The following is a 24,615-nucleotide window of genomic DNA, read 5'->3' as shown; positions in this document are numbered from 1 at the left end:
TTCCCAAAGAACTTTGGAACATCTATAAACAGCAGGGCAGAGGCTTTCACAATGAATTGCAAAGCTCAGTTAAGAATATGCATCCTGGAGTTCCCGTTGTGGCGCAGTGGTTAACGAATCCGACTAGGAACCATGAGGTTGCGGGTTCGGTCCCTGCCCTTGCTCAGTGGGTTAACGATCCGGCGTTGCCGTGAGCTGTGATGTAGGTTGCAGATGCGGCTCGGATCCCGCGTTGCTGTGGCTCTGGCGTAGGCCGGTGGCTACAGCTCCGATTCAACCCCTAGCCTGGGAACCTCCATATGCCACGGGAGCGGCCCAAAGAAATAGCAAAAAAAAAAAAAAAAAAAAAAAGACAAAACAAAAGCAATGAGGTCCTGCTGCAGGGAACTATATCCAATCACTTGTGATGGAACACGATGGAGACAATATGAGAAAAAGAATGTATATAAATATATGTATGACTGGGTCACTTTGCTGTATAGCAGAAATTGACAGAACATTGTCAATCAACTATAATAAAAAATTTTTTTGGACTTCCCATGTGGCTCACAATGTAACTACTCAGCGTTGCTTCTACAGTGGCTGTGGCTCGACCCCTAGCCTGGGAACTTCCATATGCCTCAGGTAGGGCCACTTGTTTAAAAATAAATAAATAGGAGTTCCCGTCATGGCTCAGTGGTTAACGAATCCGTCTGGGAACCATGAGGTTGCGGGTTCGATCCCTGCCCTTGCTCAGTGGGTTAACGATCCGGCGTTGCCGTGAGCTGTGGTGTAGGTTGCAGAAGCGGCTCGGATCCCGCGTTGCTGTGGCTCTGGTGTAGGCCGGTGGCTACAGCTCCGATTCGACCCCTAGCCTGGGTCCATATGCTGTGGGAGCAGCCCTAGAAAAGGCAAAAAGACAATAAAGAAAGAAAGGAAGGAAGGAAGGAAGGAAGAAAGAAAGAAGGAAAGAAAGAAGGAAAGAAAGGAAAGAAAACAAAAAAATGTTTTTAATTGTTAAAATGGAAATTTTTATATCGCGTATATTTTACCACAATTTTTCTCTTTCGGCTGCACCTGTGGCATGTGGGAGCACCCAGGCCAGGGATCAAACCTGTGCCATGACAGTGACTGAAGCCACAGCAGCCACCCAAGCCATAGCACTGACAACTCTGGATCCTTAACTCACTAGAGAACTCCTTACCACAACTTTTTTAAATGAATAATGTAATATACCAAAGTCCATTGAATTGTACACAGGAACCAAAGGATGAGGGGAAGGGACTGACTACAAAGAGTGATGGGGGAAATTTTGCAGGTAACAAAAATATTCTGTATAATGATTGTGGTGATGGTTACACATCTACATATCTTTTCCAAAGCATCCCACAGTATACTTAAAACTGGTGAACTTTAGGAGTTCCTGCTGTGGTGCAATGGGATGAGTGGCATCCCAGCAGCACCAGGACATAGGTTTGATTCCAGGCCCAGTACAATGGGTTAAAGATCACAACAGTGGCTAGGCTCTAATCCCTGGCCCAGGAAATTCAAATCCCAAGGAGTGGCCAAAAAACAAACAAACAAACAAAAAAAAACTTTCAAACTTTATTATATGTAAATATCTCAATAATCAAAATATAAAAATATAAAAGCAATCCCCCCAAATAGAAAGTAAATGGGCAGGATCAAGTTGGCAGAGGAGTAAGACATGGTGCTCACCTTCTCCCACAAACACATCAAAAAAAAAAATCTACATGTAGGATAATTTGCAAAGAACATTTACTGAACGCTGGCAGAAGACCTTAAACCTCCAAAAAGGGGGAGTTCCTGCTGTGGTTCCGACTAGGAACCATGAGGTTGTGGGTTCGATCCCTGGTCTTGCTCAGTGGGATAACGATCCGGCATTGCCGTGAGCTGTGGTGTAGGCTGCAGATGCAGCTCAGATCCTGTGTTGCTGTGGCTGTGGTGTATGTCATCGGCCACAGCTCCAATTTGACCCCTAGCCTGGGAAATTCCATATGCCCTGGGTGCGGCCCTAAAAAGCAAAAATAAATAAATATATATATATAAACAAATAAATAAACCTCCAAAAAGGGCAAGAAACCCTCCACATAACTGAGTAGAACAAAAGAAAAAAAGGACAGAGAGAGAGAAAAGGAATCAGGATGGGACTAGCACTCCCAAGACGGAGCTATTTTTTTTTTTTTTTGGTCTTTTTTAGGGCCACTCCCACGGCATATGGAGGTTCCCAGGCTAGGGATCTAATCAGAGCTGTAGCCACTGGCCTATGCCAGAGCCACAGAAATGCAGGATTTGAGCCACGTCTGTGACCTACACCATGGCTCATGGCAACGCCGGATCCTTAACCCACTGAGCAAGGCCAGGGATCAAACCCGCAACCTCATGGTTCCTAGTCGGATTTGTTAACCACTGAGCCATGATGGGAACTCCCCTGAGATGGAGCTATTAAAGAGGAAAGGAACTCAAACTATTTAGGGAAGGCACCGAACTGATGGGGAGATCAGCAGAATGGAGGGACCTCAACCTCGTGGAAAAAGTGCAGCTGCTGGACTGAGGAGGGCAAAGCAGAGTGAGAGCCACACTGTTCATCTACACCACTGCCTTGGTCACCACAGGGCACTGAGACTCAGGCTCTGGAGGTCACTTCCAGGGAGAGGGCTAGGGTTGGCTGCGTGGAGACAGCCTGAGGATCTATGGAGCAATGTGCCATGGGCTGGGGAAGAGAACACCACAGCCAAGGGAATCTGGGAGGATGTCTGGACCCGCAGGAGAAGCAAGGCACCGTTGTTGGAGGGTGAGAGGAGGTGGGGCAGACCACCATAGGAATCTCTTTCCCAGGGCTCTTGCAGACTCTCAGAGGGCAGGGCACCTCTGGTGCAGGCACCATTTGCTGGGGCTATAGGAAACAGGGTGCTTTTTGTGCAGGCTATGGGTAGCCAGGCACCTCTTATGTGGGCTAAGGGCAGCAGGGGGCTAAGTACGTTGCAGCGCCTCTTGCGTGATCTTTTAGCAGTGGGGACAAACCACAGCAGACATCTCAGAAACCAGAGTGGGGTATGGCCCACCACCACTAGGGGTCTGTGAACAGGTTCCACCCAAGGCCCCAGTAACCTCAGAGATAAGCAAATAAGAAGGCACTGCAACCGATCACCACCCGTTGTTGCTCTCACTACCCTGGGAACACACCCACCCTGTAGCTGCCACTGCCAAATGTTCTAGTGTGTGATCCTGCACATGCCTGATCACTGTCACTTCCCAGGACCCTGCAACTGGTATCAGACTGTGCAGCACATCCTGCATGGGCTAAACAGGATGGGGTGCTTCTTGTGTGGTCTATAGGTGGTGGCAGAGGCAAACCACTGCAGTTATCTCTGACTCCAGAGGTGGGCGTGGCCTGCCACCACTAGGGGTCCCTGAACAGGCACCACTTGCAGCCCCAATCACCTCATAGGGCACCATAGAGGAGGGCATTGTGACCAAACACCACCTGTTGTTGCGCTCACTCCCCTGGGAACTCACACACCCTGCCACTCCATGTGATCCCACACATGCCTAAATCTGCCTGAGGCTCATTACCACTTCCCAGGACCCTGCAACTAGGAGTAGCCTGCACCACCTTCCAGTGGGTCCTGGCTACTGTCAAGAGCCCAGCAACTAGGCACTGACTACTAGCCCTGCCCATTGCATCCTTCTTCCTGGAAACACATGCAGCACCCTATCAAGGGGGTAACAGCCTCCTCCACTGAGTAAAGAGACAGCAAATATCCAAACTCCCACACCAAAAATAAATAGTAACCCTCCACAAAATATAAAGGGGCACTCTTGCATAGAAATAGCCCCCCAAGACTATAGTAGTTGATTTCCTAAACTCATAGAATAAGAAAACTATAAGTAAAAGGAAAAATCTCAGGAACCATTCCCAGTTAAAAGAACAGGAAAATTCACCTGAAGCAGCAAACAATGAAACAGACCTCCGAAGTCTAATAGACACTGAGTTCAAAAAGGAGGTAGTAAATATACTGAAGGAATTAAGAGCAAATATAAAAAGTAATGCTGATTACTTTAGAAAGGAACTAGAAAATATGAGGAGGAGCCAAGAAAAAATTAGAAAATTCATTTGCAGAGATGCAAACTGAGCAGAAGGCACTAAAGAGCAGAATGAATAATGCAGAGAAACGAACTAGTGATATGGAAGATAAAATAATGGAAATCACCCAATCAGAACAGCAGACAGAAAACCAAATGAAAAAAAACATGATAGCAATATAAGAGATCTAAGGGATAATATAAAGCAGGCCAATCTATGCATAAGAGGGGTTTGAGAAGAAGAAAAAGAAAAGGGGATAGAAAATACATTTGAAGAAATTTGGCTAAAAACTTTACAAATCTAAAGGAAACAGATATCAAGATATAGGGGAGTTCCTGTCATGGCTCAGCAGTTAACGAATCTGACTAGCATCCATAAGGACACGGGTTCCAACCTTGGCCTCACTCAGGGGGTTAAGGATCTGGTGTTGCTGTGAGCTGTGGTGTAGGTCGCAGACTCGGCTCGGATCCCGAGCTGCTGTGGCTGTGGTGTAGGCCAGTGTCTATAGCTCCAATTGGACCCCTAGCCTGGGAACCTCCATATACCTTGGGTGTGCCCCCCCCAAATATATATATATACAGGAATCACAGAGGGCCCCGAACAAGTTGAACCCAAATAGGCCCACACCAAGACATATTATAACAAAAACGGCAAAAGTTAAAGATAAAGAGAAGATTCTGAAGGCAGCAAGAGAAAAACAAACCATTAATTATAAGAGGACCCTCATAAGGCTATCAGCTGATTTCTCCACAGAATCACTAAGGTCAGAAGAGAGTGGCAAGATACATTCAAAGTTCTAAAAGGGAAAATCTTGCAGCCTAGAATGCTCTAACCAGCAAGAATATCATTTAAAATAGAAGGAGAGATTCCCATCGTGGCTCAGTGGTTAACAAATCCAACTAGGAACCATGAGCTGTGGATTTGATCCCCAGCCTCGCTCAGTGCATTAAGGATCTGGTGTTGCCGTGAGCTGTGGTGTAGGTTGCAGACATGGCTCAGATCCCACGTTGCTGTGGCTCTGATGTAGGCCAGTGACTACAGCTCCAATTTGACCCCTAGCCTGGGAACCTCCATATGCCATAGGTGCAGCCCTAAAAGGCGAAAAAAAATTTAAAAATTAAAAATAATAAAATAAAATAGAAGGAGAAATAAAGAATTTCTCCAACAAACAAAATCTAAAAGAGTACAATAATACTAAACCCATTCTAAAAGAAATACTGAAAGAGCTTCTTTAAAAATAAAAAAGAAGAAATAGGATGGAGGAAATCACAATTGGAAAGCAAACACTTAAATAAGCCAGTATACAGATCTAAACGGAAAAAAAATCTATTGTAAAAGTGACAATAAGCACAAGGAACAGCAAAAGGACAAACTGAAGATGTTAAAAAAGGACTTCAAAATCATAAAATGTGGGGAAGGAAAGTAAGAAAATTAGACTCTTTTCTTTAGAATGTGTTCGAGCCTATAGACTACCAGTCTAAAGCAAGCAGATATAGGAAGGGATTAACATACTTGAAAAACAGGGCAACCACAAGTCAAAACCAAACATTATATTCACAAAAAAACTAAAAAGAAAAGAACAAGAACATAAAATAAAAGGAAATCATCCAACCAAAAAAAGAAAAGAACAAAGGAGAAAACTCGGATCAACTGTAAAACAGGTTAAAATGGCAATAAATACCTATTTATCAATAACTACCTTAAATGTCAATGGACTGAATGCTCCAGTCAAAAGACATAGAGTGAGAGATTGGATAAAAAAAAAAAAAAAAAAAAAAAAAAAAGTGGAGTTCCCGTCGTGGTACAGTGGTTAACGAATCCGCCTAGGAACCATGAGGTTGCAGGTTCTGTCCCTGTCCTTGCTCAGTAGATTAAGGATCCGGTATTGCTGTGGTGTAGGTCGCAGACGCGGCTCGGATCCCGCGTTGCTGTGGCTCTGGCGTAGGCTGGTGGCTACAGCTCTGATTCGACCCCTAGCCTGGGAACCTCCATATGCCACGGGAGCGGCCCAAGAAATAGCAAAAAGCCAAAAAAAAAAAAAAAAAAAAAAAAAAAAAAGCAAGAGCCTACAATATGCTGTCTATAAGAGACTCACCTTAGGGCAAAGAACACATATAAATTGGTCTTTTTTTTTTTTTTTTTTTTGCCATTTCTTGGGCCGCTCCCACGGCATATGGAGGTTCCCAGGCTAGGGGTCTAATCAGAGCTGTAGCTGCCAGCTTACGCCAGAGCCACAGCAACGCTGGATCCAAGCCGAGTCTGCGACCTACACCACACTCACGGCAACGCCAGATCATTAACCCACTGAGCAAGGGCAGGGATCGAACCTGCAACCTCATGGTTCCTAGTCGGATTCGTTAACCACTGCGCCACCACTGCGCCACGACGGGAACTCCCCTTTTTTTTTTTTTTTTTTTTTTTGTCTTTTGTTGTTGTTGTTGCTATTTCTTGGGCCGCTCCCGGGGCATATGGAGGTTCCCAGGCTAGGGGTTGAATCGGAGCTGTAGCCACCGGCCTACGCCAGAGCCACAGCAACGCTGGATCCAAGCCGCGTCTGCAGCCTACACCCCAGCTCACGGCAACGCCGGATCGTTAACCCACTGAGCAAGGGCAGGGACCGAACCCGGAACCTCATGGTTCCTAGTCGGATTCGTTAACCACTGCGCCACGACGGGAACTCCCTTTTTTTTTTTTTTAACACATATAAATTGAAAGCGAGGGGACAGAAAAAGATATTTTATGTAAATGGAAAAGGCAGGAAAGCAGGATTTGCCATACTCATATCAGACAAAATAAACTTTAAAATGAAGGCCATAAAGAAAGACAAAGAAGGACACTATTTAATGGTAAAAGGATCCATTCAAGAAGAGGATATTATAATTGTCAAGATATACACCCCTAATATAGGAGCACCCAGATACCTACAACAAACACTAACAGACATAAAAGGAGAAATTGATGGGAATACAATAATAGTAGGAGACTTTAACACCCCACTCATATTAATGCACAGATCTTCTAGACAGAAAATCAATAAGGCAGCAGAGATCCTAAATGAAACAACAGAAAAGTGAGACTTAATTGACATTTTCAGGACATTACATCCAAAAAAATCAGAGTATACATTCTTCTTACGTGCACATGGAACATTCTCAAGGATTGATCACATACTGGGGCACAAAACTAACCTCAACAAATTTAAGTGTACAGAAATCATTTCGGGACAGAACACTGTAAACTAACTGTAATGGAAAAAATAAAAATCATTTAAAAAAAGAAATTATTTAGGCACCATCATGGCTCAGTGGAAAAGAATCTGACTAGTATCTATGAGGACATAGGTCTGATCCCTGGCCTCACTCAGTGGGTTAAGGATCTGGTGTTGCCATGGCTGTGGTGTTGGTCACAGACATTCCTCAGATCTGGCATTGCTGTGGCTGTGAGGCAAGCAGGCAGCTACAGCTCTGATTTGATCCCTAGCCTGGGAACCTCCATTTGCCACAGGTCTAAAAAGACCAAAAAAAAAAAAAAATTATTTCAGATGTCTGACCACAATGGCATGAAACTAGAAATCAACCACATGAAAAGAAATGAGAAAAAACTAACTACATGCTACATGGAGACTAAACAACATGCTACTAAAAAACCAATAGGTCAATGAGGAAATCAAAAGAGAAATTAAAAAATATCTAGAGACAAATAATGAAAACACAACCATTCAAAATCTATGGGATGCCAACAAAGCAATGATTAGAGAGAAGTTCATAGTGATACAGAAAAAAGAAAAATCTCAAATCAACAACTTAACCTACCAACTAAAAGAATTAGAAAAAGAAGAACAAACAAAACCTAAAGTCAGCAGAAGAAAGGAAATCATAAAGATGAGAGAGGAAATCAATAAAATAGAGATCCAAAAATAGTAGGAAAAAAATCAATAAAACCAAAAGCTGGCTCTTCGAAAGAATAAAAAAAATTGATAAACCTCTCCCCAGAGTCACCAAGAAGAGGAGAAAAAGAACTCAAATAAACAAAATAAGAAATGAAAAAGGAGAAATCTCAACAGATACTGCAGAAATACAAAAACCATTAGCGAATACTATGAATAATTACATGTCAACAAATTTTTTTTTTTTTTGTCTTTTTTGTCTGTTGTTGTTGCTATTTCTTGGGCCGCTCCCACGGCATATGGAGGTTCCCAGGCTAGGGGTCTAATCAGAGGTGCAGCCACCGGCCTACACCAGAGCCACAGCAACTCGGGATCCGAGCCGCGTCTGCAGCCTACACCCCAGCTCACGGCAACGCCGGATCGTTAACCCACTGAGCAAGGGCAGGGACCGAACCCGCAACCTCATGGTTCCTAGTCGGATACGTTAACCACTGCGCCACGACGGGAACTCCATGTCAACAAATTTGACAGCAAGAAATGGACAACTTTCTAGAGACATGCGGCTCGCCAAAACTGAATCAAGAAAAAATGGATCAATTGAACAGACCCATCACTAGAAATGAAATTGAATATGTAATAAAAAAAAACACTCCCTATATGCAGAAATCCAGGACCAGATGGCTTAAGAAGCAAATTCTAGCAAACATACAAAGAAGAACTTATACCCATACTTCTTTTCCAAAAGATTGTAGAAGGAAAAACACTCCCAAAGACATTCTATGAAACCACTATCACTCTACTATCAAAACCAGACAAAGATACTACCAAAAAAGAACATTATAGGCCAATGTCTTTGATTAATAAAGATGCAAAAATTCTCAAAAAAATTTTAGCCAACTAAATCCAACAACACATAAAAAAGATCATATACCACGACCAAACAGGATTCATCCCAGGTTCACAAGGATGGTTCAACATATGCAAATCAATCAATGTCATACACCACATTAACAAAAGAAAAGTCAAAAACCACATGATCATCTCAATAGATGCAGAAAAAGCATTTGACAAAATCTAACATCCATTCATGATAACAACTCTTACCAAAGAGGGTATAGAGAAACATAACTTCATATTATAAAAGCTATTTATGACAAACCCACAGCCAATATAATATTCAACAGAGAAAAGCTGAAAGCCTTCCTTCCCACTAAAATCTGGAACAAGACAAGCATGCTCATTTTCACCACTTTTATTCAACATAGTATTGGAAGTCCTAGCCACAGCAATCAGACAAACAAAAGAAATCAAAGTATCCAAATTGGAAGAGAAGAGGTAAAACTGGCACTCAATGCAGATGACATGATACTATATATAGAAAACCCTAAGGATTCCACTCAGAAAATGCTCGAACTGATCAATGAATTCAGCGAAGTAGCAGGATACAAGATTAGCATTCAGGAATCTGTTGCATTTCTGTACACTAACAATGAAATATTAGAAAAGGACTATAAAAATACAATACCTTTTAAAATTGCACCCCCCAAAAAATTAAACACCTAGGAATAAACCTGACTAAGGAGGTGGAAGATTTTTTTTTTTTTTGTCTTTTGTCTTTTTGAGGGCCACACCCATGGCATATGGAAGTACCCAGGCTAGGGGTGTAATCAGAGCTGTTGCTTCTGGCCTACACCAGAGCCACAGCAACACCAGATCCAAGCTGCATCTGCGACCTACACCACAGCTCACAGCAACACCGGATCCTTAACCCACTGATCGAGGCCAGGGATTGAACCCACAACCTCATGGTTCCTAGTCAGATTCATTTCCACTGCGCCACGAAGGGAACTCCAAGGAGGTGGAAGACTTATATGCTGAGAACTATAAAACATTAATCAAGGAAATTAAAGAGGATTCAAAGAAATGGAAATATATTCCATGCTTCTGGGTTGGAAGAATTAATATGGGTATGGAAGAATTAAAAATGGCCATACTACCCAAAGCAATCTATAGAGTCAATGCAATCCCTATGAAATTCTCCATGACATTTTCACAGAACTAGAACAATCCAAAAATTCTCATGGAACCACAAAAGACCCAGAATGGCCAAAGCAATCCTGAGGAACAAAAACCAAGCGGGAGGCATAACTCTCCTAGACCTCAGGCAATATTATGAAGCTACAGTCATCAAGACGGTGTGGTACTGGTACCAAAACAGACATCCAGACCAATGGTTCAGAATAGAGAACCCAGAAATAAACCCAGATGCCTATGGTCAATTAATCTTTGACAAAGGAGGCAAGAATATAAAATGGGAAAAAGACAGCCTTTTCAGCAAGTGATGCTGGGAAAACTGGACAGCCGCATGTAAAGCAGTGAAACTGGAACACATCCTCACACAAAAATAAACTCAAAATGGTTTAAAGACTTAAACATGAGACAAGATACCATCAAACTCCTAGAAGAGAACATAGGCAAAACATTCTCTGACATTAACAATTCAAATGTTTTAAGTCAGTCTCCCAAGAAAATAGAAATAAAAGCAAAAATAAACCAATGGGACCTAATCAAACTGACAAGATTTTGCACAGCAAAGGAAACAATTAAAAAAAAAAGACAACATACAGAATGGGAGAAAATAGTTTCAAATGATGCAACTGACAAGGGCTTAATCTCTAAAATGTACAAAGAACTTATACAACTTAACAGCAAAAAAGAAACCAACAACCCAAATGAAAAATGGGAAGAAGATATGAATAGACATTTCTCTAAAGAAGATATACAGGTGGCCAATGGGCACGTGAAAAATGCTCAACATCACTAATTGTTTTTGTTTGTTTGTTTTTTGGGTTTTTTTTTTGTCTTTTCCAGGGCCGCACCCAAGGCGTATGGAGGTTCCCAGGCTAGGGGTCTAATCAGAGCTATAGCTCTGGCCTATGCCAGAGTCACAGCAACGCCTGATCCTAGCTGAGTCTGCGATCTATACCACAGCTCATGGCAACACCGGATCCTTAACCCACTGAGCAAGGCCAGGGATCGAACCTGAAACCTCATGGTTCCTAGTCGGATTTGTTAAACCACTGAGCCATGACGGGAACTCCATCAACAGCACTAATTATTAAAGAAATGCAAGTCAAAACCACAACAAGGTACCACCTCACACTGGTCAGAATGGCCATCATCAAGTCAACAAATAACAAATGCTGGAGAGAGTGTGGAGAAAAGGGACCTCTCCTACACTGTTGGTGGGAACATAAACCACTCTGAAAAACAGTATGGAGGTAACTTAGAAAACTAAATATAGAACTACCATATGACCCAGCAATCCCACTCTTGGGCATATATCCAGACAAAACTATTTTCATTGAAAAAGATATATGCTGGAGTTCCTGTCCTGGCTTAGCGGAACTGAATCCACGAGGATGCAGGTTCGATCCCTGGCCTCACTCAGTGGGTTAAAGATCCAGCGTTGCCACGAGCTGTGGTGTAGCTTGCAGATGCGGCTAGGATCTGGCATTGCTGTGGCTGTGGTGTAGGCCAGTGGCCACAGCTTTTATTTGACCCCTAGCCTAGGAACTACCATATGCCGTGGGTGTGGCCCTAAAAAGACAAAAAAAAAAAAAAAAAGAAACATGCACCCGTATGTTCACTGCAGCACTATTCACAATAGCCAAGACATGGAAACAACCTAAATACCCATTGATAGATGAATGGATTAAGAAGATGTAGTATATACATACAATGGAATACTACTCAGCCATAAAAATGAACAAAATAATGCCATTTGCCGCAACATGATTGCAACTAGAGATTCTCATACTGAGAGAAGTAATTCAGAAAGAGAAAGACAAATATCATATAATATCACTTATATCTGGAATCTAATATACGGCACAAATGATCTTTTCCACAGAACAGAAACTCACGGTCTTGGAGAACAGACCTGTGGTTGCCAAGGGGAGAGAGAGGGGGTGGGATGGGCTGGAAGTTTGGGGTCAGTAGATACAAACTATTACATTTGGAGTGGAAAAGCAGTAAGATCCTGCTGTATGTCTAGTCACTTGTGATGAAACATGATGGAGAATAATGTGAGAAAAAGAATGTATATATATGTATGACTGGGTCACTTTGCTGTACACCAGAAATTGACAGAACATTATAAATCAACTATAACGGAAAAAATTAAAATCTTAAAAAAAAAAAAGAAAGAAAGAAAGTAGAAGTTCCCATCGTGGTACAGTGGAAACAAATCTGACTAGGAACCATGAGGTTGTGGGTTTGATCCCTGGCCTCAGTCATTGGGTTAAGGATCCAGCATTACTGTGAGCTGTAGGTCACAGATATGGCTCGGATCCAGTGTTGCTGTGCCTGTGGCTATGGCCAGTGGCTACAGCTCCGATTCGACCCCTAGCCTGGGAACCTCCATATGCCACAGGTGCAGCCCTAAAAAAAAGAAAGAGGAGTTGCTGTCGTGGCTCAGTGTTTAATGAATCCGACTAGGAACCATGAGGTTGTGGGTTCGATCCCTGGCCTTGCTCAGTGGGTTAACGATCCGGCATTGCCATGAGCAGCCCTAGAAAAGGCAAAAAGAAAAAAAAAAAAAGAAAAGAAAGAAAGTAAATGGAATTAAATGTTCTCAATAAAACTCTGGGGATAATTATATAAAATAATTAAATGAATTTACCTATATTTTGAGTTAGTAGTATAACTATACCAAGAAGAACTATCTCAGATGACTGAAATACATTAATTTGACTATATATCTATAGTCAAAAATACCCTCAGGACAAAAAGAAACTTAAAAAATCTCAAACTGTTTTTAGTAATTACATTGTTTGTAATTACTGTTGTCATTGTTGCTCTGAAACTGTGTACTGTGGGAGTTATGAAAGAATACTAATAAACATTGCTGTTATTGAGAACTCAAGTTTTTTATATTGTTGAAAAGAGACACTGAAGTAAGATTGAAGATATTAAGTAAAAACTCTGTAGCCTAATTATGAACTGAAAGTATCAGTATGAATTCATGATGTATCTTTTTAAAAAAGAAATTATATGTTCCAGCTCTGTCAGCTGAAAAGACCTCCAGTCCATGACCAGTTTGGTACTAATGAGAATCAGATTGTTGTTTTAAACTATTATTTCCTGTTAAAAGTAACCTGGATCCCATGGAGATGGCTAATTCTGGGTCTGGGGCCAAACAGTATGCATAAGATAAGCCTGAAATACCTTATCATGACGGGAAACAAAGGCATTAACAAAAATAACTGGTGTGTCAAAAGGACTCAGGAGCCAAACTAAATAAACTCACACTGGCCAAAACTATCCCATTTGAGCACCAATAAGTGTTACCACCACCATAAACTGAAACATGAATAGGATTTAAATTCAGAGTTCCCACTATGCTGCCGTGGGAATTGCATTGCCACTGCTGCTACATAGGTCACAGCTACAGCTCAGATTCCATCCCTGGCCCAGGAACGTCTATATATCATGGGTGGGGCCAACAAAAAAAATGATACTATAAAAATCCATTTTACTGGTCATTTTTGAAGGATGGTGGAGAAACAACTCATTTTGAAAACTGGTTAAAAAAAAGAATCAACATTTGTTATGCTTTTCCTATACAAGCTGATTATCTCAGAGTAATTGAATAGGTAATAACGGGAAGTTTCTCCTTACAGAAGTAGGCTAACTAATAAACTCAGTAGAAATGATAGATTTAAAATATTTCAGTTGGTAAGCCCTAATGAATTAATGGATCAAGGAAAAGACCATTAATAGCTGATACCACTGTAAAAAGAGAGAAAAGGAAATTATGTCCCTTCTGACAGAAGCATGCAACTTCATTTATAAAGTAGTCTTGCTTTGAAAAAAATCAGATCAATTTAAAGCAAATACAAGGGAAAAAGAAACATGTTAGGAATTCCCCTTGTGGCTCAGTGGGTTAAGAATTTGACTGGCATTCATGAGGATGCAAGTTCAGTCCCTGACCTCCCTCAGCTGGTTAAAGGATCCGGCGTTGCTGTGAGCTGTGGTGTAGGTTGCAGACGCAGCTGGATCTGGTGTTGCTGTGGCTGTGACATAGGCCAGTGGCTACAGCTCCAATTTGACCTCTAGCCTAGGTACCCCCATATGCCACAGATGCAGCCCTAAAAAGAAAGAAAGATGTTAAATGATATCATGGGGATGCAGTCACCAAAATCCATTCTGTGAGAAATGCAGCAAGACAAATGGCTGAACACACAAAAACACATGAGTTCACAGATATATTGTTTCTGTTATTTTTTTAATCCTATAGAATTTTAAAATTTTTGTGTAGCAAACTATATGAGCACTTTTATTTACTGCTTTTGGATTTTATTTACTGCTTTTGGATTTTATTTCTTGCTTAAAAATGGCATGCCTATCCCAAATTTATTTTTAAAAAATCATGTATAGTTTTTCTAATATATTTATATTTCTAGCATTTCCTGAATTCATATTTGTAAATGGGATGGACTAGGGCTCTAACACTTTAAAAAATAAATAGCCAAGTTCCATTATCATATATTAAACAATTCTGAATTTAAAATACCACCTTTATTGAAAACTAAAAATCCATAGCCACATGAACCATTTTCTAAACTCTCTGTATGATGATCCAGGAAATTTTTGTATGTGACAATAAAATGTTTAAATTATTATAGTTTGAGGGGTTGTTTTAATATCTAGTTAGAACCACTCCCCTTTATTGTTCTTTTTGAAAATTTTGTTGGCTCTTCTTAAAAATTTACCCTGCCAGATAAACTTCAGAATCAGTCTAATTCTATCTAACACGAAATTTAGTTCCCCCACCCTCAGCTTTTTATTTTGAAAATTTTTAAATTTAGAGAAAAATGGAAAGAACACGGAATTCCCGTTGTGGCACATCAGAAGCGAATCCGACTAGGAACTATGAGGTTTCAGGTTTGATCCCTGGCCTCACTCAGTGGGTTAAGGATCCGGCATTGCCGTGAGCTGTGGTGTAAGTCTCAGACACGGCTTGGATCCCAAGTTGCTGTGGCTCTGGTGTAGGCCAGCAGCTACAGCTCCGATTCGACCCCTAGCCTGGGAACTTCCATATGCCGTGGGTGCAGCCCTAAAAATACAAAAGACAAAAAAAAAAAAGAGAAAGAAAGAAAAGAGAAATGGAAAGAACAGTAAAACAAACACCTATATACTCTTTATCCAGACTCATCAATTGTTAACATCTGTCATATTTGCTTTATTGCTCTTTTTCAACACAGTTACACTCCAGCTATTAAAAAAGAATAAGGCAAGCTACACTGTAGGTGAGCTTACAAAATGGTGGGGACACTTGGGAAACAGTTTGGCAGTGTCTTATAAAGTTAAACATACTTACAATGCAGCAATCCTGCTCATAGTTATTTACCCAAGAGCAAATGTAGACATGTTCCCACACAGAGTGATATGCAAATTTTCAGAGCAGCACTATTCATAATAAGCCCAAACTGGAACAAGCCAAATATCCATCAACTGGTAATTACATAAATAATTTCTTTATTATGCAATACCACTTTGTGCTAAAAAGAAATGAGACAGCCACATGTGCAAAAAGACCACGGAATCTCAAAAACACTAGGGACAATGCCATTTATATGAAATTCTAGAAAATGCAAGACTACAGTAGTGAAAAGCAGTGGTTTCATAAAGCTAGATGTTAGGGAAGGGGATTGATTACAATGGAGAAAGAGGAAATTGTTTAGGGTGATGGAAATATTTTAAATATTTTTTAAAAATCATGTATAGTTCTTCTAATATATTTATACTTCTAGCATTTCCTGAATCATATTTGTAAATGAGATGGAGTAGGGTTACATGACTGTATATGGATGCCAAAACATATTAAACTGTATAAAATGGATGAATCTTATTTTATGAAAATTATACTAAATTTATGAACTTAGAAGGAACCTAATCTCCCAATTCCCTAACCTAAAAATTGGAGGGAAGTGTTTTTCAAATAAAAAAAAGAACTAGGAGTTCTCTTGTGACGCAGTGGGTTAAGGAGCCAGTGTTGTCACTGCAGCAGCTTTGGTCACTGCTGTGGCTCAGGTTCAATCCCTGGCCCGGGAAATTCTGCGTACCACGAGTACGGACAAAAGAAAAAAAAAAGGAAAAGAAAAGCTCTCCAAGATACATTGTTATGGCTAGTATTTGTACAAGGGAAAAATATCCAAGTCTGTGACTATCACTGCATAGAATACCCTTGAAGTTGAAGGAAAGAATTGGCAAGAAGGCTGTCTGTGGGGAAATAAATTGGGTGGTTGGGAGAAGTGGTGGGCCTTTCGATTTTTTTCAGGTTTTTTCCTGGGTGCACATGATTCCTAAGTAAGAAACAAACAACCAATATAAAATAAAGCAGTTATAGAAATAAACTTAATTAAGACTCAGATTTTTTTCTTTGGCCGCACCTGAGGCATGTCAAAGTTCCCAAGCCAGGGATCAAACACCCACCACAGCAGTGACTCAAGCCGCTGTAGTCATCTTTAACCCACTGTGTCAAAAGAGATCTCCTAGACTTAGAATTTTAAAAAGAGAGATGTGTGTCCGTTTTTTTGGAGTCCAATTGGTAAAATGCGTTCTTCCAGTTATATGAACATATTGGTATGTTAAAAATGTAACAACAACTAGCATTTATTGAGTTCTGTCATGTGCCAGGAATTGGCTAAGAACTTAAAAACTTGATGGAATTCCCATCGTGGCTAAGTAGTAACAAACCTGACTAGTATTCATGAGGACGAGGGTTTGATCGCTGACCTCACTCAGTGGGTTAAGGATCCAGTGTTGCCATGAGCTGCAGTATAGGTTGCAGATGCAGCTCAGTTCCTGTGTTGCTGTGGCTGTGGCATAGACTGGTAGCTATAGCTCCAATTTGACCCCTAACCCGGGAACTTCCATATGCTGCGGGTGCAACCCTAAAAAGACTCTCTCTCTCTCTCTCTCTATATATATATATATATATGTGTGTGTGTGTGTGTGTGTATCTTAACAACCGGAGACAACTTGAGGCCCACTGTTACCACAGCTGCAGCTTAGGTTGCAATTGCAGCTTGGATCTGATCCCTGGCCCAGGAAATCCTTGTGCCTCGGGGTAGCCAAAAAAGAAGAAGGAAAAAAAATGAAGAGGAAGAAGTTAAATAAATAATGTGTCTGAGTTCGTACAGCTAGCTAAAAGCTATGACTGTTTCAAGGATGCCCAGATCCTTATAGCATGAAAGGCAGTAAGATGAAGTGGAGAGGAGCTTCTGGTGGGAGTAAAGTAGGTGTGACCAGAAGAAAGTTTGCTATATAGGCCACTCAAGGGCCTTGACCTGAGAGGCTGGGCTAAAACATCTAGCAGGTCCCAGGGGACGTGTTCAGGGGCCCACGACCTAAGGATCACGTCAGGGGAATTACACCTCAATCAGAGTTATCTACGTAGAATCAGAGGAAAATATGCCAGGCAGGAGTCTGCAATCTGATTCAAGAAAACCCAAAGTTGGAGTTCCTGTGTGGCACAGCAGAAACGAATCTGACTAGGAACTGTAAGGTAGTGGGTTTGATCCGTGGCCTCTGTCAGTGGCTTAAGGATCTGGCGTTGCTGTGAGCTGTGGTGTAGGTCGCAGACTCGGCTCAGATCTGGTGTTACTGTGGCTGTAGTGCAGGTCGGCAGCTGTAGCTCCAATTCCACCCCTGGCCTGGAGACTTCCATAGCTGCAGGGGCAGCCCTAAAAAGCAAAAAAGAAAGGAAGGAAGGAAGGGAAAACCCAAAGTGTATGTAGAGAGAAAGAAAAGAAAGATAGAAAGATAGAAAGAAAGAGAGAGAGAAAGAGAGAAAGAAAGAAAGAAACAGATTTCCCATCATGGCACAGTGGTTAACGAATCCGACTAGGAACCATGAGGTGGCAGATTCAATCCCTGGCCTTGCTCAGTGGATTAAGGATCCAGTGTTGCCGTGAGCTGTGGTGTAGGTCACAGACACGGCTCAGATCTGGCATTGCTGAGGTTGTGGTGTAGACCAGCAGTTACAGCTCTGATTAGACCCCTAGCCTGGGAACCTCCATATACCATGGGAGTGGCCCTAGAAAAGGCAAAAAGACAAAAAAAAAAAAAAAAAAAAAAAAAAAGAAAGAAAGAAAGAAAGAAAAGAGAAAAAGAAAACCTAAAGTGTATGGATGACACCTTGATCTCAGGTGCTCTGCCACCTAGCAGGGATGTACATTTTATATGTGGAGCTGGAAGAGACAGGGTTGGAGAGCAGCATTCAGGGAAGAGGGAAAATGGGGAAATATTTGGGAGGTATAAGTGGTATAGGGTCTGTGATGGAGTAATCTTGATTTTGTCCTACATAAGTCTTCAGGGGCAGGATGGGCGTAGAACGACAGCTCCCGGGTAATAATAAGGTTTTTCTCCATCAACGCTGAGACCTGAATATACCCACAATCTGCTGTTCCCCTTTCACTCTAGACCATCAGGTTGGGAAGCTGAGCCAATGCAAACCAGTGTCTGGATTTTGATACGTCACCCAACTGACTAGACCTTTTCCTGGATCATTTCCAGTACCCTCAATTTACTTGGGACACCCCCACTTTTCCGATTCCTCTGTGGAAATCAACCAACCCCCTCCAGGTTCTCTCCTGCATATCTGAAAAGTTGGAGAAGAGTCAATTTGGTCCCCAAGGCAGGAAGTTACATGGATAGATAGATGAATTAGTACACTGAGTAGCGTGAAAATGGAGGAAGATGAGGTGGATAAGTGCTGCTGAGATCAACCACTTTGGAACTTGAGTCTATAGCTGGAGTATAATTAGTTGGTAAGACTCTGAATCTTATGTTTTTTTCTAGACCATATGTCCTGTCTCCCCCAGTTTATGAGAACTTTTCTAAGATCCAGGATCCATGTCTGTCACACCATCCAATCTATCAAAACATCAAGGCTCTACCTTCAAGTATATCCCATGCTCTCTACTACATACAGCCACCTGATCAGGAAGGCAGGAAACTGATAGCGTACTCACACTGGGTAATTCTAGGGATGTTTAAGAAAGGAAACTTTATTGGTTTTATATATATTAAACTAATAAACTGGTATAGGGAAATACAAGTGCACTAGCGGTGGCCACTATAACGCTAGAAGGTACAGGGAGGAGGGCAGTTACTGGAATGCAGAGACAGAGCTTTGTGGAGATGGCTGCCTGACAGGAACCAGGACCTTTCATCAAGGCACATGGATGCCCACAGCAACCCTGCAGATTGGGTGCCAGGAAGACACCCTCATCTCATGTTCCTCTCACCCTCCGATCTCTTACCAGTGCTCCATGTTGATCAGTGCTCCATGTTGATCAGTGCTCCACATTGGCCAAGTTCAACCAGAAGTCACAGGGCTTAGCAGTCGGTTAGTCAGTCCATGCAGGTCTGTTTCCTGAAGCACAGAGCAGCGTAGGGAGTGAGAGTGGGACCTGGACAGGTAAACAGAGCATCACCTTTAACATGGAGTCCTATGCTAACCTTAACCTACAGTCTGATTTCTTCACAAATGCCAAAGCAGTCTTCTTTTAGAAATTGTGATGAAACACATATATGTCACAAAATTTGCTTTAAGTGTACAATTCAGTGGCATTTCTTACATTTATAATGTTCTGCAACCATCACCACGATGTTTCCAAAACTTTTTTATAACCCCAAAGAGAATTAAGCTTAATGTATCCATTAAGCAATAATTTTCTATTACTCTCACCTTAAGCTGCTGATAAACTCTAATCTACTTTCCAACTCTGTGAATTTGCCTACCATATATATATGGGGTTTTTTTTGTTTTTGTTTGTTTGTTTGTTTTGCTTTTTAGGGGCACACCCACAGCATATGGAGGCTCCCAGGCTAGGGGTCCAATCAGAGCTGCAGCTGCTGGCCTATGCCACAGCCACAGCAATACCAGATCCAAGTTGTGTCCATGACCTACACCAGAGCTCATGGCAATGCCAGATCCTTAACCCACTGAGCGAGGCCAGGGATCGAACCTGTGTCCTCATGGATGCTAGTCAGAATCATTAACCGTTGAGCCATGATGGGAACTCCGAGATGATATTATTCTTGTGATAATCATTCTTTCATTTGTTTACTGATTCTCCAAACATTTGCTTTCAGCTTCTGAGGGTCAGTCTACAGGTAAAGCAATTGAGAGCCACTGAAGGGTTGTAAGCAGGAAAGCAGCATGATCCAATTTAGGTTTTAGGACCCTCTTCTGTATGAGAGGAAAGAAAGTGGTGGGTTTCGAAATTTATGCACTAAGGGCTGGGGTCAGTAGGCCACAGCGAAGGGAGCACAGGAAGAGGTCTGGTCCTGCCAGAAAAGCAAGGTGCCATTGTTGGGCAGGGCAAGAGGAGGAGGGGCAGGACGGCCATAGGAACATCTCTCTCTGTGCACATGTGGGCATTGGGGCAGCAGGGCTCCTCTTGCAGGGGGCTACAAGGGCAGGTACAAACCACATCAGCCATCTCAGATTCCTGAGGTGGGCAAGGCCAGCAACCACTGAAGGTCCTGTGAACAGGCACCACCTGGGGGGCCCAGTCACCTCAGGGACTGTCACTGCCACAGAGGGCCCTGCAACTGAGTACCATCCATTGCCCTCGCCCTCCTGGGAATGCACACACCTTATCCTTGCCACTGTCACTGCCAAGGGATCTGGGCACTACCCCTGCCTCCCTGGTCATTGCCACTGCAGAGGGCCCTACAACCAGGAGCAGCCTGTGCCCCCAATTCCCCGTGGGTCCTCGCTGCTGCCAAGGGCCTGGCAAAACAGGCACTGGCTATAAGCAATGCTTATCGCTCTCACCTCTCTGGAAGCATACACAGGGATACACCCACGTACGCCTTATCAAGGGGATAATGGCCTGCACACATTGAGGAAAAAGACAGCAAGCATCCTAACCAAAAGCAGCCCTCATGTGCGTGCGTGCACACACACACACAAATACTAAGCCCTCACAGGCTACCCAGGGATGCTCCTGCACACAAATAGCCTCCTAAGACTACAGTGTGTAATTGTTTTCCCTAAACTCACAGAATAAGAAAAATATAAGCAAAATGAAGATGTACAAGAACCGCTCCCAGTTAAAAGAACAGATTTCTGCTAAAGGAGCAAACAATGAAACAGACCTCTGCAGTCTAAAAGACATGGAGTTGAAAAAAAGAGGTAATGAAAATACTACAGGAATTAAGAACAGATATCAAGAGTAACACAGATCACTTTTAAAAGGAACTAGATGAATCTTCCCGCAGAAAAGAAAATCATGGACAGGGAGACAGACTTGTAGTTGCCAAGGGGCAGGGGGAGAGAGTGGGATGGATTGGGAATTTGGGGTTAATAGATGCAAGGTATTGCCTTTGGAATGGATAAGCAATGAGATCCTGCTGCTAGCACTGGGAACTATATCTAGTCACTTATGATGAAGCATGATAATGTCAGAAAAAAAGAATGTGTATATGTATGTGTGACTGAGTCACTTTGCTGTACAGTAGAAAACTGACAGAACACTGTAAGCCAGCTATAATGGAAAAAAATAAAAATCATTATTAAAAAAAAAAAAAGGAACTAGAGTTCCCATTGTGGCTCAGTGGGTTAAGAACTCAACTAGTATCCATGCAGATGTAGGTTCAATCCCTGACCTCATTCAGTAGGTTAAGGATCTGGTGTTGCTGCAAGCTATGGCATAGGGAGCACATGCTGCTTGGACTTCGTGTTGCTCTGGCTGTGGCATAGGCCAGCAGCTGCAGCTCCAATTTGACCCCTAGACTGGGAACTTTCATATGCCACAGGTGTGACCATAAAAAGAAAAAAAAAAATACAGCAGAAATTATCACAAACTTGGAAATTAACTACACTTCAATGAAACTTTAAAAAAAGGGAGTTCCTATCATGGCTCAGTGGTAACGAACCCAACTATTATCCATGAGGACACAGGTTCGATCCCTGGCCCCACTCAGTGGGCTAAGGATCTGGCGTTGCTGTGAGCTATGATGTAGGTTGCAGACATGGCTCAGACCCTGTGTTGTTGTGGCTGTGGTGTAGACTGGCAGCTGTAGCTCCTATTTGACCCCTAGCCTGAGAACCTCCATATGCCGCAAGTGCGGCCCTATAAAGAAAAAAAAAAAAAAAAAAAAAAAAGCAAGTCAACCTACACATAATAGGAATTCCAGAAGGAGGACAAAAAGAAAAGGGGATTGAAAATATATTTCAGAGTTCCCACAGTGGTGCAGCAGAAACAATTCTGACTAGGAACCATGAGGTTGCACCTTGGATCCCTGGCCTTGATCAGTGGGTTAAGAATCCGGTGTTGCCTTGAGCTGCGGTGTAGGTCGCAGATGTGGCTTGGATTCCCGCATTGCTGTGGCTGTGGCTGTGGCTGTGGCTGGCAGCTGTAGCTCTGATTAGACCCCTGGCCTGGGAACTTCCACATGCCACGGGTGCAGCCCTAAAAAGCATTAAAAAAAAAAAAAAAAAAAAAAAAAAGAGGTGCACAACAAGATGGCAGAGGAGTAAGACATTGCACTCACCTTCTCCCAAAAACACATCAAAAAACCACATCTACATGTAAAACAACTTGCGCAGAACATCTACTGAATGGTGGCTGAAGAACTTAAAGCTCCACAAAAGGCAACAAACTCTTGACATAACTGGGTAGAACAAAAGAAAGAGAGAGAGAGAGAAAAGGAATCAGGACGGGACTAGCATTCCTGAGAGGGAGCTGGGAAAAAGAAAAGGAGGAGTTCCCGTCGTGGTGCAGTGGTTAACGAATCCGACTAGGAACCATGAGGTTGCACGTTCAGTCCCTGCCCTTGCTCAGTGGGTTAACGATCCGGCGTTGCCATGAGCTGTGGTGTAGGTTGCAGACGTGGCTCAGATCTCGCGTTGCTGTGGCTCTGGCGTAGGCCGGTGGCTACAGCTCCGATTCAACCCCTAGCCTGGGAACCTCCATATGCCGCGGGAGCGGCCCAAGAGATAGCAACAACAACAAAAACAAAAAGACAAAAAGACAAAAAAAAAAAAAGAAAGAAAGAAAAGGAACCCACATCCTGGGAAGCCACCTAACCAGCAGGGAGATAGACGAGATGGAGGGACCTCAAAGTTGCTGAGAAAAGCGCAGTGGCTGGACCCAGGAGGGCAAGGTAGAGTGAGAGCCACACAGATCATCTGTGCCACCGCGCAGGGTGCCACAGTCTGATATGCTGGGTCAGGGCGGGGTGGCTGGACACTGAGACTTAGTCTCCAGAGGTTAGTTCTGGGAAGAGGACTAGGGTTGGCTGTGTGGGGACAGGCTGAGGGGCTAAGGAGCCATGTGCTACCGGCTGGGGAGTGGAATGCCATGGCAGAGGAAACCGGGGGGGAGGTCTGGGCCTGCAGGAGAAGCAAGGCACCATTGTTGGGGAGGACAAGAGGAGGAGGGGTGGCCCACCATAACACTCTCCCTGTGCAGGCACACGTGCAGACTCTCAGAGGGCGGGGCACCTCTGGCATGGGCTACAAGTGGCAAGAAGCCACTTGCTCAGGTTACAGGAGACCAGGCACTTCTTGTGCAGGCTACAGGTAGCCGGGCACCTCTTGTGTGGGCTAAGGGCAGCAGGGAGCTAAGTGTGACATGGTGCCTCTCATGTGACCTACAGGTTGCAGGGATGGACCGCAGCAGTAGTCTCAGAGGACAGAGGAAGGCGTGGCCTTCCACCACTGGGGGCCTGTGAGTGAGCTCCACCTGGGGCCCCAGTTACCTCAGGGGTCAACCAAAAAAAAAAAGAAGAAGGCACTGCAACTAAGCACCACCTATTGCTGCTCTCACCCCCCTGGGAACACAGCCACCCTGCAGCTGCCTCTGCCAAATGCTCTGGGCAATACCCAGATGCTTGATCACTGTTCCTTCCTAAGACCCTACAACTAGGAGCAGCTGGTGCAGCACCTCCTGTGTGGGCTAACTGGGACAGGGTGATTCTTGCTTGTTCTGCAGGTAGCAAGGGCAAACCACCACAGTTATCCCTGATTCCAGAGGTGGGCATGGCCCACCGCCACTGGAGATCCCTGAACAAGAACCACTTGCAGCCCCATCCACCTCAGAGGGAACCACGGAGGAGGACACTGCGATGGAACACCACCTGCTGTTTCTCTTGCACCCCTGGGAGCACACCGGCCCTGCTGCCACTCCCTAAACAGGCACCATTGCAGCTCCAGTCACCTCAGAGGAGGGCACTGCAATTGAACACTACTTGTTGTTGCTCTTACTCCCCTGGGAACTCACACCCCCTCCTGCTGCCACTGCCAAATGCTCTGGACATCTCGTAAATCTCCCTAAGGTTCATTACCACTTTTCAGGGCCCTGTAACCAGGAGTAGCCTGATTCACCTTCCTGCAGTCCTTGCTGCTGTTAAGAGCCCAGCAACCCAGCACTGTCTACTAGCTCTACCCATTGCCTCCATCTCCCTGGAAACACACTCAGCACTCTGAGAATAAAAGCCTGCTCACACCAAAGAAAGAGACAGCAAATATTCAAACTCCCATGCCAAAAATAAATAGTAACCTCCCACAAAATACAAAGGGGTGGTCTTACACAGTAGTAGCCCTCCAAGACTACAG

General features: G+C 43.2%; 2 protein-coding genes across 2 annotated transcripts in view; one reads left to right on the top strand and one right to left on the bottom strand.

Moving 5' to 3' along the window:
* The window catches only part of PCGF6 (polycomb group ring finger 6), a 1,082,924-nt gene extending 1,076,787 nt beyond the window's left edge, over positions 1-6,137 (top strand). Inside the window, exon 10 of the transcript XR_014826848.1 lies at positions 6,033-6,137. The gene's annotated coding sequence lies outside the window, so the exon portion shown is untranslated. The remainder of the gene's footprint in view (positions 1-6,032) is intronic.
* Positions 1-19,456, bottom strand: part of ELOVL3 (ELOVL fatty acid elongase 3) — a 38,977-nt gene extending 19,521 nt beyond the window's left edge. Inside the window, exon 1 of the mRNA XM_084992885.1 lies at positions 19,307-19,456. The gene's annotated coding sequence lies outside the window, so the exon portion shown is untranslated. The remainder of the gene's footprint in view (positions 1-19,306) is intronic.
* Between the last annotated feature and the right edge of the window lie 5,159 nt (positions 19,457-24,615).

Source organism: Sus scrofa, chromosome 14 (genome assembly GCF_054392235.1).
Source record: "Sus scrofa isolate SSC_HxYL_T2T_F1_AM1 chromosome 14, Sscrofa_HxYL_maternal_Yorkshire_Landrace_v2.0, whole genome shotgun sequence".
Lineage (NCBI taxonomy): Eukaryota > Metazoa > Chordata > Mammalia > Artiodactyla > Suidae > Sus > Sus scrofa.
The sequence above is the reverse complement of the archived record's forward strand: the minus strand, read 5'-3'. Positions and strand labels throughout refer to the sequence as shown.